This window comes from Dermochelys coriacea, chromosome 4 (genome assembly GCF_009764565.3).
Source record: "Dermochelys coriacea isolate rDerCor1 chromosome 4, rDerCor1.pri.v4, whole genome shotgun sequence".
Taxonomy (NCBI): Eukaryota; Metazoa; Chordata; order Testudines; family Dermochelyidae; genus Dermochelys; species Dermochelys coriacea.
The window spans coordinates 31,257,192-31,274,557 of NC_050071.1; the positions used below are offsets into that span (position 1 = coordinate 31,257,192).

At 42.1% G+C, this 17,366-nt stretch overlaps 1 long non-coding RNA gene across 3 annotated transcripts in view; it reads right to left on the reverse strand.

Annotated features, from left to right (window-relative positions):
* Positions 1-16,081, reverse strand: part of LOC119854842 — a 67,960-nt gene extending 51,879 nt beyond the window's left edge. The window contains exon 1 of one of the 3 annotated variants that reach the window (XR_005292647.2): positions 16,003-16,081. This is a non-coding gene — a long non-coding RNA (uncharacterized LOC119854842). Of the gene's footprint in view, positions 1-5,562; positions 5,641-6,613; positions 8,668-16,002 lie in introns of those variants that run through there. The other 2 variants (XR_005292649.2, XR_005292648.2) reach the window with 2 other exon arrangements.
* Between the last annotated feature and the right edge of the window lie 1,285 nt (positions 16,082-17,366).

A 17,366-nucleotide genomic window follows, 5' to 3' on the forward strand; every position in this document is an offset into this window, starting at 1 on the left:
GTGGGGGCCTGGAGCGCCTCAGTGCCAGCTTTTAACTTGATGTAGGCATTGATAGCATGCCAGTTGTTTGATGGCTCAGGCTAGTGTTGTGGCCATGTCAGGGCTAATGCTCTATGGGGCCCCAACAACTAATGGATCCCTGTGCACTCTTTGTCAACTGCCTTCAGCACCATGTTCTCACAGTGCCCCCAGCAAACCTGCTTCTGTGCATCACTCCCTCCCAGCTGTCCCTGAATTGCCATCAATTTTTCTTCGGCTGGTAACCCTATCACCAAGGCTGATCACCAAGATTACCCAATAGGCAGACTAAGCACGTGCTTAGGGCACCAGCAAAGCAGGGGGCGCCAAAAAAAGATTTTTTTAAAAAAAATTTGATATTTGATATTCAAAAAAAAAAAAAGCATCAAAGTAGTCATCATGGGAACAATCAGAACTTTGACAACGCTGCTAACATGTCAGGGCATTATCAAGGAACGCAGAAGCAGCTTTTAGAGCAGAACAAATATGCTATATTCATACCATGTGCTGCACACTCTCTCAATCTTGTTAGCCACAATGCTGTTAATTGTTGTCCGATGGCAGTAAGTTTTTTCTCAACAGTCCAGTTATTTTATACATTTTTCTCTGCCTCAACACACCGATGGGCAGTTCTTAAAACACATTTGGCAATGATCTTGTCGTGTGTTGAAATCTCTTTTTAATACTCACTGGGAGGCACATGCAGTGGCAACAAGTGCAATTCTGGAGTCATACTCAAAGATTGTGGATGCATTTGAAAGTATAGCTGAAGACCAATCACAAAAGAGAGAAACTATACGAGAGGCAGAAAACACTGCAAACAAGATGCAAGAACTAGAATTTGTATTCATGTTGACCATGTGGAATGAAATTTTACAACACTTTTACCACACAAGTCAAGCTCTCCAAGAAAAAGAATTGGATTTGAAAACATGTGCAGACCTCTGTCGATCATTAGCAGACCACTTACACACATTGAGGAATGATTTTGAAAGATTTGAAGACATACCAAAAGATATCTTGCCTGATACTAACTACAAAGAAGCCAGTCCCACAAGCAAATCAGGAAAAAACAAGCAAATGATAGCAGTGCTACAGAAACAGCACTGAATCCTAGAGACAAATTTCACATATCTACTTATTACGCTATACTTGATACATTTGAAGCTCATATGAATAGGAGAGGTGAAGTGTACAAAGAAGTATCAAATAGATTTTCTTTTCTAAACGATATGGACTTATCTGACTAACAATATTCACAAGGTTCCCAAAAGCTAGTGACTCATACCCTGTTGATTTGAACATGAATCTCTGTGGAGAAGAACGGCAGTTCCACTGTTATATGCGCGCAAAGTTTAATGAAACAGAAAAAATGAAATTCAGTCACATTGATCTTCATGACACAATATTGAAAGATGGAATACAATCTGTATTTCCAAATGTAGAGATCGCACTACGTATTTTTCTAACATTGATGATTACTAACTGCTCCACAGAACACTCTTTTTCTCAGCTGAAAAGAATAAAAAACCCTCAGAGAACAATATGTCAGGACAGACTTGATTCACTTTCCCTATTTTGTATGGAAGCAGACATGCTTCGTCGAGTCACCTTCGATGAACTTATCCAGAATTTTGCAATCAGAAAAATCTAGAAAGAAGCAATTTTAATTTCAGCATACATGCAAGTTTTTGTGTCATTTCAAAAAATAAAATTTTATTGTATGGTATAGTATTGTTTTTATTTTATCTGTGCATCTGCAGTGGCACAGATGGGACGGAACAGGATCGGGACCTTCTGACTTTTCAAAACTTGCTATCATTTTACTCTTCTCACTTGTGAGAATTTTCTGTTCCTGCTGACAACTTCAAAGAAAGGGGGAAAGGTACAGGGCTCAGGGGAGCTGAGCAAGGACCTGAAACAGTTTTCTTTGGAAGTGCAAAAGTGTCTGTCTGTGACTGCACTTTTTATAGCTGAGCCATTCTTTCTTGTACTCCTCATTTATGACAGCTAAGGGATTTTCACTGCTTCTTTCAGGATGTTGTTGCACCTTGTTACTTTCCTAGAGAAAAGAGTCATGAAATTCTGCAGCTTTTCCTTTCCTTTCCAGTTTCCCCCTCTCAGTTTTGAATAACAATTTTCCTAGCAAGGCCCCTAACATGTTCACTGTAAATATCTGTAATTTCTTCCTAGCTATCATTAACGACAAGGTTTATTGGCTAAGTTATGTGTGAGATCGCTGAGTCTTTAGGTCCTCTGTTTTTTTAAAGAGTGAGAATTACTAGCAAAACAGTGAGAGTTGGCAGGCAATCTTGCTTAAATCCAACCTTGGAACTTCCCGTTTTGTATTAGCTGAGTCATATTTTTCCTGTAGTCAACTGGAGTGCCATCTGTTATTGATGTACGATAGGGCTCTCTCTCGGGTGAACTGAAAAATCTGTCCTGTTTCCATGCACTAGTTTGCCTTACTGAACGTCACCCTGGCTCTTAACCAATTACAAGATGTGCACTGGCCAAAGGAGATAAGACATTTTATTAATCACAGATACTACACTGCATGCACTTATTCCAGATACACTCCCTCTATTTTAACAGAAAGTGCCTGCTCGGGTAGAAGTCTTTTGGAAACAGAATGATATATTTTAGTCTTGGTATCTGTTCTGTCGACACTGCTTTAAAACCACGGATTTCTCTTGATTGGTTGGCAAATGGTGAAAACAGGAAATCAAAGGACTCATTCAGTTGCAAAATTGTAGTAGAAAGTGAAGTAGTCTGTTCAAATATCAGGATTAGGGGCTGTGGGAAGAATTGCAAATGTTGCTTTTTTCGTTATAACAGATGAAATAGAACAATATTTGTAATAAGAGGATTTTACCCCAGGACATTTCTGTTCCCAGGTTCACTATCTAGTTTAACTCGAAAAAGGAGGGGGGCAGTGTCTAATGGTTAAAGCACAGAACTGAATTTTATACTGGCACTGCCACTGACTCACTTTGTGACCTTGAGCAAGTCACTTCACTCCTCAGGGCTGCAGTTTTCCACATCTGTAAAATGAGCATAATAATATTTGCTCACCAAAGTATTGTGAAGCTTAAGGTTGTCAAGTACTTTGAGACCCTAGTCTGAAAGTGTAATACAAGTAGTAGTACTGTAAGGAAATGTACAACATTTCCTGTAAATCTTAACCTATAGTACATTGTACATGGTTACTATGCACAAACAAATTTTGTAACTACACCTGATTGAAAGATTTCATATCAAAAATTTTATGACAAAAGATGGCCTTTCAAATTGAACATTTGTTGGTTCTTTATACTTTTTCTGGTTTTTGGTTTTCAAAAACTAAACATTTTTCATATGCTTGTCATTTTGGGGGGAAATAAAGAAAAAGAAAATTCAATTTTTTAAATTTGCCACAGAAATGACCATTTTCCAAGCAGCTCTACTTGTAACTCATTGGAGAGGGCAGTGTTGATTTTCAAGATCTTTCTTTGTTTGAAATGATTCATAGAGCATTTGAGGGCAACTGACCTGGAGATAGGTCACTTGAGACTACTCTAGAGGAAAGCTAAGGGAGGTGTGAAGGAAGGGAAGGAAAGGAAAGAGAGGAACAGGAATACAAGAGGGAAGTGTAAGAAAAGGAGGAAGGAGAGGAGAGAAAGGAGGTGTAAAGGAGAAGCAAAAATCAGAGCATACAAGAAAGAGGCAGAATGGAAAACGTAGATGGAAAATAGAATGAAAAGAGGAAATTAATTTTTTTTATTTGGATTTTATAACAAATATCACATCACAATCCAAGCGAGCTCAGTTCTTGCAATTGATAGCCCTGTCCAAACATCTGTCAGGGACGACGGCCAATGCAAGTGCAAAATCTTTAAGACTCTCTTAAAATATGATGCACACTTTTGAAAAAGTTTGAGAGCCCAAGCCACATTCCCTACTGTTAATGATCTGACTACAGCTTGGGGATATTTAGATTGTAAGCACTTGATGACAGGGATTGTCTTTAAACTTTTGTGCAACATCGTAAACTCAGTTTTTGCGCTATAATAATATCATTTGGTATCATGCACACTCAGGAGCTAGCTTGTACAAATCTAAAGAGAATGTCAGCAGACTGTGTAACAAATACCTGAAGCACATAACAGGCTTAGGCAGACCTGGATCATGCAATATACTGGCAGTCATATCTAGAAGTTATTTAGGAACATAAACTATTGCATAATGAATACTGCTTGGGTAAATTAATACACCCATATACAATTAATAACATAAATCAAAATTATTTTTCAGAACATAGTTGCATATGAACCTGATAATGCTCCCACTGAAGCCAATGACAAAATTGCTATTCATTTGAACAGCAGTGGGCTCGAGCTCATTTTTTCTGAAATGAAAGTTTGGAGGAAGAAAAGATTCAGTTTGAAAGATTTTGGAATGGTGTCCAAGAGCTCCACCACTCTCCTAGTTGAACAACTGGCCTTCACTGTTACTGTCAGCACCTCCCACCTGTTCTCTGTGCCACTTCTGTCTCACAGTGCTCCTGAGGATTTCCCAGCTGTACTCTGAGCCCTCTCTGATACTCGCTCATCTCTCTTGGCTGCTTCTCAAGAATGAGATATGCACGATGAAACATGAGCCACAACATTTGTCCAAATGCTAATTGTCTGGCATATCAGTATTCAGACATATAAAAGGGACAATTGTCTGCAACTATAACTAGGGGAACTTTTAATGTCTACTGGTTATACAGGGAATAAAGGATTTAAAAAAGTGATTAAAACAATTGTGATCAGTTCTGATAGACTGAACAAGACATATGTTCATTTGTTTAACAGTTAGTTACTGGTCTATCAGCAGAAAGAATAAGTATCAGTAAGCAAGCCTGACATTTATTCTTTCAGACTTTGTTTTTTCTTGAAACACAGCTTTTGACATGGCAGATTAAGATAGAACAATATCCAAAGGCTCTTCATACTCTCCTTCATATCCTGCATGTTGAAGTAAACATTTGGGACTAAATCCAGCCCTCAATTACAGCTACACCTATGTTAGTGGGACTGCACAGATTTAAGAAAGGGCATAATTTTTTGGCAATTTTTGACAGACTCAAAGGCCAATTGGCCATAGCAAATGGTGACTCCTGGTTTTGGAACTGTCTAAAAGTATTAGCATAGCAATACTAATCTAAAAGTATATTATGACTGACAGTGTTGCTCTCACATATCCCATACTGAGAGAAACATAATGGAGTTATCAGCATGCACAACAGAATACCAAGGTGTTAAAAAAGAAAGGAGGAAAAGAAAGGAGAACCACCAAATTCCAAATGAGCTGGCTACACTGATTGTAGGCCAAATATTGAGCTTGTTCAAGTGGTTTTTATCATGACTTCAGTGGAAACAGGACTTGGTACACAGTTGCTGGGTCAGACTGCCCTACGGCAGGGCTGCTGATGAGAAAAATTCAGTAGGGTTCCCTCCAGAGAATTCTATCAGTTTTGTAAAGGGACCACTCAATGCACAAAAACTACACACTACTTACAGTACTGCAGGCTGAGAACATGCTTCTTTATTCAACTACATGACAAAGAGTAGAAAGGGAAACAGTCACTAGCTGAACAGGAAGTAAGGAAGGGTAGAGCTTGGCTCCAATTCATTATACTCTGAGTAAGCCAGTTAACCCCTTAATAACCATTTTACTAGTCAGCACAACAGGACAGGATCCTGACCCACCCCAGCACTCCACAGGATGACTGGTGGATCTGAGCAGATCCACCAGTACAAAGCCATCTGTGTGAATGTGCACTACTACAAGACTGGTTGGGGGGACTCCAGTTCTCTCTCCACCTCCACAACAGGGTGATTCCAACAGACCCAAGCTCCTGATTACTGCTGCCTGTAGGAACTCTTTCCCAATCCCCACTCCCACAGGTAGAGTTAATGTGAGTATAAATTGCATCTCCCCAGTCTTGCCCCAGCCCACCTACTCCTTACCCAACCCCAGTAAAGGCCCTCTTTGGATGCAGAGAAAGGGAGAGGGTGCTTCAAAGGCAACTGAAACACACAGGTGAAAAAGAAACCACCTGAGCATCATAATGCAGTGCACTATTAGAATGATCTTAAAAGGAATCTCTCCAAATGCAATAGGGTGACCAGATGTCCCGATTTTATAGGGACAGTCCCAATTTTTGGGTCTTTTTCTTATATAGGCTCCTATTACCCCTGTCCCCCATCCTGATTTTTCACATTTGCTATCTGGTCACCCTAAAATGCAAGAACCCAGAGCAATCACTGTAAAAATGAGCACCTCTTTTGTTGATAAGATTTAACTGAAGAAATATTAACTGTGGTTAGTAGAGTTGGTTTTGTGTTACTAGCTCTAAAGGGTCCATAGACTTGCTCTGCATCCTGGACGTGCCTCAATCCATCTAAAGGAGTCAGCACAAGAATAGGACATTCTTGGTTGTTATCAGCTTTGTTTGTTTTATGTCAAGTGGATCGTCAGAGTGAAGTAAGGAATTAAAGACTGTTTGTATAGTTAGGAACTCTCCATACATATTAAAACTACCTATTCCTTCAATTACTTTTCTCACCTGATACTTGGATTTGTCTACAAGCAAGGACCAAAATCTTCACTGCATGGAAGCTTGAACCTCTCTTTCTCTAGAACTCAAACTCTGATTGAGAGTTGCCTCTTCATGGCCACACACAGGCAGAAAGGCAAGTAAGAAGCTTCCTTCTCCCCCCTGCCCCCCTCCCTTGAATGGCTGCACTGGGGCCACTTGCAATAACAGTATGTTCTTGAGGCAGCACAGGAACCACTCACTCCTGCTTCTCCTTATTTGGGACTGTCTCATACCACTTCATACAGTCCTGGTGAGCAGCCATAAGGAACAATCTGCTCCATTTTAAATGAATAGAGCAGATAGCACTCCACCATGAAAAAAAGTCATCTCTCCCAGGCTGTTCTAGGAGGCTATTCATTCATAATAGCTAATGGCCTGATCCTGTGAGGTGTTGTCTTCAGTTGAGGGTACTCAGCACCTCACAGAAATCCACCCTTCTCTTTAATGCCCTGCATCAATCATTGATTTCAGTGACTCATCCTTTTGAGAGCAAAAGGTGAGTGCTCTTGGATTTTTCTGAATAAGAATTTAAATGGCTGTCAGCCTATCAGCCAATAACAGAAAACAGATTGTAAATGTAACCGGATGCAATCAAGTCAAACAATTCCAGGGAGAGCACCAGAAGGCTTAACATTAGGACTACTGGCGTTCAGTCTTTGCTAATGACTTAACAATTGTTTGTGTTGATTTGTGCTGGCATTGATATGCGGAGAGCAACACTTTCTCTTTAAAACTGGGGGAAGTGTTAATGAATTTGCTATATCTGCAAAGACTGCTTTTCAAAATTATATATATTTCACTACCTGATTTACCTTAAAAAAAAAATGGGTCCCTACATTGTACATACAAAATAGGACCAATTTTCTGTGTGGGATGATTCCCAGAAATCTGTATCTTTTCTATCATAGTGCATTGTTCTGGAAGGTGAAAAACTTTGGTGATTTGTTAAGATTTAGTGCAGACTAAATATTGCTAAAAATAGCAAAATGAGTGACAAAAGATTTCTGTTCAGCTGCTCTATAGAAACTCATTGCTATAGACCAGACTTAGCAAACAGTTGCTGAGCATTATAAAAAATACAAGTGTGCTTTTACTGAGCACTGTCTGAGCATGAAAGATGCACATTACCAGTGTCTGCACTGCAGATGCAGCAGCTGTATCCTATTCTGGGAGCTCACCATTAGGTCTGTGGCTTGGGTCCATAGAGCATTGTTCATACTAGCACAACTGATTATTTTAAGGGGCTCGGATAAGCAGTGGTTTCAGAAGGAGACCGCCCCCCCAAAAAATAGTGCACAATCTTTTTGTGCACCAGGCATGTTCAGGAAGGAAATGTATTTTTCCCCAGGGGAAATCCCTCCCTCCTCAAGTTCCCTCTATTGCAATGTGATGCCACACTGCCCCCTCTCCCCCCAGTAATGGGTTGTGCCTGAATGGGGGCATAGCTTAGTCCTCAGTAGAGCTGGTTGGTTGGGAAATGTTTTTTGGTCATATGAACAAATTTAAGTGACAATGAAAACATTTTCAATGTCCTTGAAATGTTGCCTTCAAAGAAAACTGAGAGAAAAAATCATGGCAACTGAAAACCATTAATTTCGGCCCAAAAACTGAAAAATGTTGACTTCTGGCAACTGAAAAATGGAAGGTTTGAGTAGAAATGTTTTGGCTGCTGAAAACAAACATTTCCTCTTTTTGTTTTTAACAAAAACCACAACAAAGTCTCTTTATCTTCTCTATGAGCCCTCTCCTCTCTCCCAGTTCTATCACTCCAGACTTGCTACACAAAAATTTGCTTCTGGGTCTACCTTTCTGCACCCCAGACCGGCAGAGACTGGGCGCACAAGCCATAAGCTGAGCCCTGGTGGGTGGCATGTGCCTATAGTAACTCCATTTGATTGATTTGTAGGGCTTCAAAAGGAACTTCATCTTCAGCGGGAAGAAAGTTGATTGAAGCAGAAGTTCTTGAGGGATGATGGGTATAAAACAAGAGGAGAAAGATTTTCCTAAAAAGATCCTATCAGAAACATCACATATTTAACACAAACACCCACACTGATATAAATTCAAGCATATTCTTGTATAGACTGAGGAAAAGTATCAATCCTGCATACAGCTTAGCCAACAAAACCAACTGCTCTATTTGGTAGAGGTATTCATTAAGAACAATGAGCCACATTCTCAGCTGCCATAAATCAGGGTACAATTGACAGCAGCTGAGGATCTGTTATGGATTTATCTCCTGTTCCTCTGATGGGCTAAACACCTGCAATGCCAGCTGAAGTCAAACAAACTGTACCTACAGCCATTGTGACTGGCTGGCTGGTTCAGCATTCCTCTTTCCTCCATTCTCCTGTCCCACCCCCATCCCCTGAACACATGAACTTACTCTGTATGTGTGTTGTAGAATGCAATTAGAGCACACAAGGTAAATAATGACAAATCAGCCTCTATTGTCTGCTGCTTAACAGCAGCAAAAGTGTCAATGCTTTCTTCAGGGGCTCAAATATAGAATAATTGTTAATTCCAAGTTAGCACTTCCTTTGGGAGGAGACCTTGTGAGAATATTTTCAAAATACATTGGCAGAAAGACAGCCCCAAAATTAAGGAGGGTGAAGAGGTGTAAACCACAAAAACAATAACAAATAGTAATAAATCTATCAGAACTGACAGCTCCTGTGTCTCAAGAGTTAGTACTGAATTGTCCTTCCAGAATGCCAGTGCTGTCTCTGGTGCTTTCCTTGGGTTGCCTAGGGTCTGAAGCTAGGCTTGTCTTTGGCTGTAAATCTAAATTAGCATCAGCTGCTACACTCTCAGTAACAAAACTTTTGGCTATGTGCTGTATGATGAACAATGACTGGTCTAGAACTTAGTCTGGTTTAGTTGCATTATCCAAGGCTGCTCCTCTATGTGTTTTACACTTCATTCATAGAAATTAGACGTGTCAGACTTATCTGATCCCCTGTTCCGGTCTCTTGCCATAGAGCTGGTCAGATCATTTTCAGTGACATTTCATTTTGTTGAAATATGCCGTTTCATCAAAGACAAAACGTTTTGTAGAAACATATCAGTTTCTATGAAGTTTTCACTGGGGCATAGTGCAGGAGAGCAAGCGATGCTCTCACTAACTTTGCACTAGGGTACGGACCTGGGATGGGGCGGGGGGTCCCTTCTCTGGCTGATTGAGAATGATCTGGAAAGAAAATTTTTACTCTGAATCAGGGAGAAGAGGGACTTGATTCTGTGCCTCCCATTTCCCTAACCAGTACCTTGACCACCTGGCTACATATGCCTTTCCAAATTGCAAAGCTCAGGTTTTGATCCAAAAATGGAAATGGAGACAATTCAATTACTGCAAAATTGTTAAAATGATTTTGTTTTTGTTCCAGTGCAGAAAGAAACCAAATTTCAAAGCCTTGGAAGCTGCCATGAAGTGGAATTGTGGTCCTCCTTTTATAAAAAAAAAAAAAAAAAAAAAAAAAAACACACACACACAATACTTAGTGCTGCTGGAGCACTTTTCACCAGTAAAAGTCAGGGCACTTAAAGCTAGTGTTGCATTATCCCCTATTACAAATGGGGAAACAGAGCACAGGGAGTTTGAGTGAATTGCCCAAGATCGTAGGATGTCAAGTGCAGGATCAGAAATAGAACCCAGCAGCTTGATTCTCCATTATCCAGAATCTTCTGCAGTCACCCATGCAGAGTGAGTAGAAAACACATGAAAATTATCTACCATTCTGATCTGGTAGCATTTTACACCTACTTTGCACTTTAAATGACTGCACAAGGTGCAGAGCAATAGAAAATTGGGCCCCTGGTTTCCTTCCTAAATTCTGCACCAGTCTGCTTCTCAATCTGCCTTTGTAGGGTTCTTGCCTAAAAACATACCACTTTTGCTATCAAACTCACTTTATACTTACCCACAGGATGATGACCTGTAAAATCCACACTAGTTACACTACTTTGACAAAGAACAAATATCCTTTGCAATGCATAATTTCATAAAGGTTAGCTTGTCTGGAGAGTGCCACTTAGGACAAACACTGGATCATAGAAATATAGGGCTGGAAGGGACCTTGAGAGTTCAAGTCCAATCCCCTGCACTGAGACAAGACCAGCTAAACCTAGACCATCCCTGACAGCTGTTTATGTAGTCTGTTCTTAAAAACATGCTGCTCCTCAGACCATCCCTAGCCATTTTGGTGCCGTATGCAGGCCCCCGGTGAAGGGGCTGTGGGGGGCCCCTGGCCTCCATGGTGGGGGGACGTTGGACGGAAACTGCCCCCCCCCCAACACGAACCTGTGGAGCAGAGCAGACTGGGGCCAGGTCGCTCCACTTCCTGCCACCCGGTGACTGCAGGGCAGCCAGGCCCGACCCTGCACTCATGGGGCAGCGGGAAGTGGAGCTACCCGGCCCCAGACCACCGTTCTGCTCCCCTGGCTCCCAGCTTTGGTGGGCAGGAGAGAACTGCTCCCCAGCTCTCACCAGCGGCGTGGCTGGGAGCCAGCAGAGCGGAGCAGGCTGGGGCTGGTTCACTCCACTTACCACCACTGGTGGGGCTGAGGTGGAGCGGGGTGGGAAGAGGCAGGGTGGGGTGGAGCAGGGGGGTTGGGGAAGGGGTGGAGTGGGGGCAAGGCTGGGGCACAGCAAGGGCAGGGGCCATGGGGAAGAGGCGGAGCAGGGGCTGGAGCAGCATGCAGCTGCATAGTTTGCATATAGGTAAGAACGGCCCTGCTGCTCTTCTCTGCTTTGTTACTGAATCCTTTATCTCCTCTCTCTCTCTCCCCCCATAAAAGTTACCCCCAATACCACCTTCCTGCAGAATTATTCAGGTTCTCTTAAAGTGTAATAAAATATTTTAATAAATGAAACATAATAATCCCATCATTAAAATTCCAAACAAACGTGAGGGAATATACAAGGGAGGAGAAAAAAAGAGGTGGGGAAGGTCAAACAGTGATCTTATTAAAAACACCTTTTGGGGGGAAATGAAGGTGCTCTACAAGAGTCAGGTGAAGTTGTCTGAGGTAAATGTCCAAAGGGAGAGAGCACACTGCTGCAAAGGCAAATAACAAGGCACCTTGAATGACAGGTGGATATTGTGTCTTTTGCTCTTTACACAAGAAAAATAATACAAGGAAACCACAGGAACATAGTTGGATCCTGTGACAGGGCAGACTGGCCCTGTACTAGTACGGAGGGAGTTAAATCCTTCCCTTGTAGCAGAGGAAGCCCCACCCCTGAGGCACTGCTGCCCATGCTCCACCTGGAATTCAGGTATAAAAGCCTGCAGAGCTGCTTAGTCAGGGCAGACTGCTGAGGAGGAAGGACAGTTGGCAGGGGCTCCCGCCCAGGAGCTGTTACAGCCTTTACCTATGAGAGCTGAAGAGCCAGAAACCTGGACCAGAGGCCTGCCATTATTGGAACCCCAGGGAGCATTTGGTGCTGAGGAGCCTGGAGACCCCAATACCATATGGACTGCTGCAGGAGAGCTGGTAGGAAGTGACCCAGAGAGGGTAAGGGAGTGGTACCTCCCACCCTTATGAGGTCAGTGTGTTTTGGTAGGATTCCCTGCTGACTCCATGCCGGACTGCTCCGATGCCGGCAGGGTCCTGGGTTGGGGCCCAATGGAGTTGGATGGGCCCAGGCTCCCCTACCGGGGGCTGCCAACCCCTTGTGACAGCCCCTAGGCACCAGCCACTAGGCCCCCTATTTTGCCTCCAAAGATGGTAGTGTTGACTGGCTGCTAGGTTGTAATATCCCACTTGGGGAGTATGAATTAGGAGGACTCAAGCCATTAGGCTGCACTGCCCTAGGGGCACATGGAATGGACTCCAGCTACTAGGCTGTGCTACCCCACTGGGGGAGGGGAATTAGGTGGGCTCTGGGCATGGGGCCCCACTGTGCTGACTACTGGGGCAAGAGGGTTAGGAAGTGGACCTAGATAGAGGTGGGGTTACCTCCCTCCCCCATGACTTAAGGGGAGAATGAGGTACAAAGCCCACCACAGGTCCCAAATAACCATATTTACTAAATATACACAAACATGCCAGACCTAGTTTTGGAAAGGACCACTCAGTGCAAAAACAACAATGATAATAAAGCCTACTCACAGGACTGAAGACTGGTAACTTGCTGCTTTATTCAGCTGCATCACAAACAACGTGGGGGCACCTCCCACTGAATCAAACAGGAAGAGTGGGGTGTGTGGACCTTGCATGAACAATGCACAAAGTAGTAAGGAAGAGAATTTGGGAAACGGGTTAACAAGAGACAAAGCATAAAGTCATAAGTGGCCTTGTAAATAACATGTAGCAGATATAAAAATGGTAAGATGAGTAATGTGTAATAAGCTTGCAGCTTTGCTTACTACCATACTTTGCAGCTCATAGGTAGTTCATGGATTGGTTACAAAAATTAAGACAAATCATAAAATGTGATAGGATTAACCAATAGTATTAAGTGTAAGGGTATATATAAACTGATTCATGATTATGCACATTGGATGTGTATTCTACTCCATATCCACCCCTTACACTTGAGCTTGTTCAACTCAAGCTTAGTATGATTGTATGCCAATCAAGAATCTTCAGTGATGAGTCTGGAATTGAACTTTTTTTTTGGATTTCAGAAAACTGGATGAGATGTTCTGGGTAAGCCAAGTGGAAAAGGTCTCTGAGGGAATCTCAACAGGGAGGAGCATTGCTTCATCACATAACCCATCACCACTTTACCACATCTCACTACATACATGATGTTGCTCTGATGGGTTTCTGGCTGCTACTGAAGCACAGAACAGTGAGCACCACAACTGGGCTCCTAAACTATTTAAAGGAATTAAAAAAATTAAAGCTAATGTTAACAAAAGTACACAAGTTAAGAGTGTCTGTATATCTGGGTATACTGATTAGATTATCCACAATACAAAGTTTGTTTTAAAAAGTCATAAGATACATATAGTGTAATCAGCAATAACCCAAATTAAGGTGAATAAATTTAACAATACAGTTTAGATATTAGAATCTGAATACTCAGGTATCACTCATGAAAAGTATACAGAGTTGGTTGTAAAAAGCAAATATAGGGATGAGTGAAGATTGTCCCTCAGTAATTGAGTATTTAGGGTAGTCCAGTTGGAAAATACAATCCATGAGAAAAGTGTTTCAGTTACTTTCCCCCTGCTTCTCATCAGCACTCCAGCTCATCCCTCATGGTATTGCCGATGTCCAGTGATGTGTTCTATGTAGATGTCCCTCTACCACCTGATGGCATCTGATACCATGAGTTGCCACATCAGCCGAGCATAGCGCTGACTGATTCCGCATTCTCTCAACACTGGTTCGTTATTGGTTTCCCATGTGCCGAGGGCTCCTATCAGCACATCTGTCTGAACCTGGTAGCCCTTAGCTCTCAAGATTTTGGCTAGAGGGGTGTATTTCTCCATCTTTCAAGCTCAGGTGTCATGGAAGGCCAGGGTCCTCTTCTCAAAGGGCACTGTGACATCCACCAGAATGATCTTCTTCCGGTCCCAGTTGGCTGTTGGTTCTGGGGATGGTGAGAATTTGGCAAGATGGGCACTGGCCAGCTAGAGTGATCAAAGAAGAGTCATCTCACTCATAGACAGCAATCACTGATAAAGGCAAAATCTTATGAAGGAGTCATAAGCATCTACAAGACTAAGGAGTTTGTAGAGACAAAATGAGAGCAGACACACAAATAGAGAAATCACAAATTGATTTTCTTATTGACTACGAGACTGAACGGTCTGTTACAGACAAGGACTTGCCTAAGGAGGATTTCCAATTTTGCAGTTCAGGAGGATTGCTGAAATGCTCTAAAAGACTGATCAAGACATCTTAAGGTTGTGTTAAAGCAACCTGAGGGATTCTTAAGTACTATATTTGTTTTAGTTCGGACAGGGTTTTAGAAAGGAATCTAAAAAATGCTTAAAGAAATTTGTAACAATTTTCTATCCAAGTCATATATGGACACTGTCCGCATTAAACCCATAGGCTGCACTTGATTCTTCAGTGAGATAACAGTGTAAGAGAACCATACCCTTCTATTAGCCACCTGAGTATAGGCAGCTGCTCTCCCTCTGAGCACCTCTCAGACTGATCTTGCACAGGGAATTCCTTCCCTTTTATCTTCATATAAAATCCTATCAGCCTAGGTTTTAGAGAAATTGTACCATCTCAGTCACATTGCCCTTGCATCTGTTATTCATCTGTATAGAGCAGCTTTAATTCAGCAGGGAGTTTCAAGCTGTCACCTGCCTGTAATCAGAACTTTCCCCCAATGCTAAGTTTCTCATTTGACTGTGCAGTTTTTCCCTAAACAAATGTAGACTCGGAAGATGAAGAGCAGCTCTTCTTCCTTCCCCCTTTCTCTGAGAACTCAATTCTCTAGTCAGTGTCTTCTTTATTTTCTCCTGCTTCCAGTCTCACAAGCCTTTGTTTGTGTTTGAATCTCTTTTCTCTAGAGTTTACTAGAGACCTGTCAGTACCATTAATCTCAGGTGTGTTACTGAGTTGCTTTCCCCCTCACCCCCTCTCCACCCAGCCCCAACAAATTCTCTTTAAATTTTCCATTTCCTTAACTTTTTGTAATCCGTTGACTAGGAAAACATTTCCACAATACAGAAGGCCACCTCAGGCCATCAATTTTTAAGCACAGTCCTCTTGTTTTCAGTGAGAAACTCCACTTTAGCTCCCTGAGGCAGAAACGCAAGTTAGGCAGTTATCTTTATACATGAAAGGCCAAATTGTGGCATTTAGCCACTGTCCAGAGTGGGAGGTGTGGAGCCATATATTCCCCATGGGAAAGTAAAGAATGACTGTGCCACAGCAATAGTATCCAAACATTTTAGCCTCCCCTCATAACAAATCCTGTGTACACTGACTGGAGTTGAGGCTTGTTTCACTGTGGGCTCCTCCTAAGCCTTTTTCTCCTGCAGCACAGTTCTATTAATTCATTATAGCAACAAAGCTCCAACCTTGTCTCAGTGGGTCCTGTACTTCCTGGCAGATTACACTAGCCTCAGAGACTCACTGTGACTCTTCATGTAGACCTTCTCTCTAGAGGCAAGGGTCACAGCCTACTGAGCCACTTTCATCATAAGCCAGCAAGGGAGGTGAGAAGCTATCCTCTCTCACACAGTCTGTCTCCCAGTCCTAGTGATTAGTTGGGGAAGGGAGGGGGGAGCCCAGGTCCACCCTTTACTCCATGCTCCAGCCCAGGGACCCTGATAGTAGGAGCTCTTGGTAGCTGACTTTTTGGAAACAGGACAAGTAAGATTCCCTGGGCTACTTCCCCACAGCAACCCCCACTTCCTCAATATCTACATCACCCTTACCTCAGGGCCTCCTTTCTTGTAGCTGATAAGGTTTGTACTGCGCAGTTTCCCCAGCAGCATAGCTCCCTTCTGCAGCTCCTGACACACACACCACCTGACTAAGTGGGAGGCATTTAACTAGTTTCAGCCAGTCCCTGATTGCTTCAGGTGTCCCAATCAACCTAGCTGTCTCCACTGCTTTCTGGAAGGATCTTCATTGGCCCCAGGTGTCTTGATTAACCTGGAGCAACTGCCATTTAATTATCATGGTCACAGGAATTTGTTTAGCCTAGGGCTAACATACCTGTTTCTCACTACTTTCCTATAGCCATCTGGCCTTGCCCCACCACTCTGTGTGTGTGTGTGTGTGTGTGTGTATATATGTGTATATATATATATATATATATATATATATATATATATATATATATATATATATATATATATATATATAATATATATATACACACACACACACACTTTCAATCTTTAATATGTATTTGTTGCTACCAGACTTATTATATTGGCTAGGTCTAAAATGTGCTTTTGTCACTCGCTGGATCTGCCACCTGTCTCTACTAGCTCTGCCTATCTTAGATCATGTTCCCTTGTTCACCTTTCATTTAACTGGAAAAATGTTAGCATTGTGCTGTTGCTGTTCTCCTTCAAATGGGTTGTAAATCTTAAAAAGAAGAAAGCAATCCCTGCATGGTATCCCATGGTAAACTTTCACCACTCTAGCAGCTACTATATATCTTTGGGTTTTCTAGCCAACAAGCTCTTTTATCATGACCTATAGCAATCACTTTAAATGTAGCAAATAAGGCAAGTTAAATAACGGAAATTCACATTGTGCAGAGGTCACAAATAAAAAATTCAGCTTAAATATTAATAATTTTATAAGAAATTTTCTTTATGAAAGAGAATCTCCATTGTTAAATATATCTGTTTTATTAAGGAGAATTCTCTCTCCTAGTGGGCTTGTGCACATTCAAACTGTTACCGTATTTGAACAAAGCTGTGAAGAATCAGTTAACCACTGTCTCCTCTAAGGGGAGTAGTCGTTTCTAAGGGCAAAATTCAGCAATGATTAGTGGCCTTCAATCTAACAAAAGCACATTCAATTGTCATACTGCACTGGCTGAATCCTTCCTTCGTGCTGTCGAGGAACTCTCACCTTAGTGCAGTTGAGGTGGCCACTCTATGGCTTCATGAACTAAGGAAGTAAGGGTAGGCTGGGACCCCAGCATCACTATTGGTATTTCAACATGCCTATTGATGATTCACCAGTCAAGAAAGAAAGTCCCTGCTTGCAGCTTTCTGAACAGTCCTGTGTTCTTAAAGATGTGAGTATCATGCACCTTTCCTGACTGGCCAACGTTGAT